Here is a 1,011-nt window from a genome sequence, read left to right on the forward strand (position 1 = left end):
AATCCCTGACATCTCCATCTCCACTTATACCTCCAGCTTTGGTCTGTGTGAGGTGTAAGTTATTTCTGCATGGACTTGTGAGCAGACAAACATTGGTGACTGCACAAACTGTTGGCATAGGGAGTGCATCAACTGCTCAAGATAACACAATTGATTGTCATCATGAAGAGAGATTGTACAAAGGAGATCTGGCATTGCCCACAATTATAGGATTCTTCTTGTGATGCATTATTGCCACCAAATTGAATGCAGTGTGGATCAGGAAATGAGCACCAGACTGACGTGGAACAATGAACACCCCAATATTAGTATGACTGAAAGTGTGTTCACGTCCACACGGCTGGAGGAAAGTCTGTAGCTGTCAGTGGACACAGAAAGTGTGTCTGTGCCTTTATGTTGACAGTAACTGAGTAAGACATTAAAGTTTAGGTGATCACTTGCAGCCTAACAAGAGGCTTCGTGAAGAAAAACGCCATCATGTGATGGGATCACACAAGCCACAACGTCTGTCAACATGTTGACGTTCTGACCAATGAGTACTCAGCAGTCATTACATCATTACATCAGAACTAAGTATTCATGCGTCAGACCACACCCATCTTCAAACTTCACCTCTATTTTAATCTCAACTACACACCTGTAGAGTTTTGTGATCGTCTCTTGCACTGTGACAAAATCTTTCGAAGGACATACAATACCTGCCAAATTGTGTAAAACCACCATTGTTGTAGTTCCCACTACAGTTGTTGTCTCCAGGACCACACTTTCCAATGATGACATACACACACAGCCTATGATTGAGTAGGTGTTATCATTGTATAGTCCACACGCATCCAACTTGATGTCGTTCCCAAGTGCCTTAGATCCACGTTGCAGCTTCTTATAGACTTATAAGATTAATGAAATCTCTCTGTCTGTAGGAGCCATGATGAATCCACCAGCACTTTAAGATGAACTGTCAGCTGAACTGCTGCAGCACCTCAGTACACGTGTTATGAGAACATGTCTCTA

Source organism: Seriola lalandi, unplaced genomic scaffold (genome assembly GCF_002814215.2).
Source record: "Seriola lalandi dorsalis isolate HSWRI2012SDOR001 ecotype SW California unplaced genomic scaffold, Sedor1 jcf7180002054943, whole genome shotgun sequence".
In the NCBI taxonomy this organism is placed as follows: Eukaryota; Metazoa; Chordata; class Actinopteri; order Carangiformes; family Carangidae; genus Seriola; species Seriola lalandi.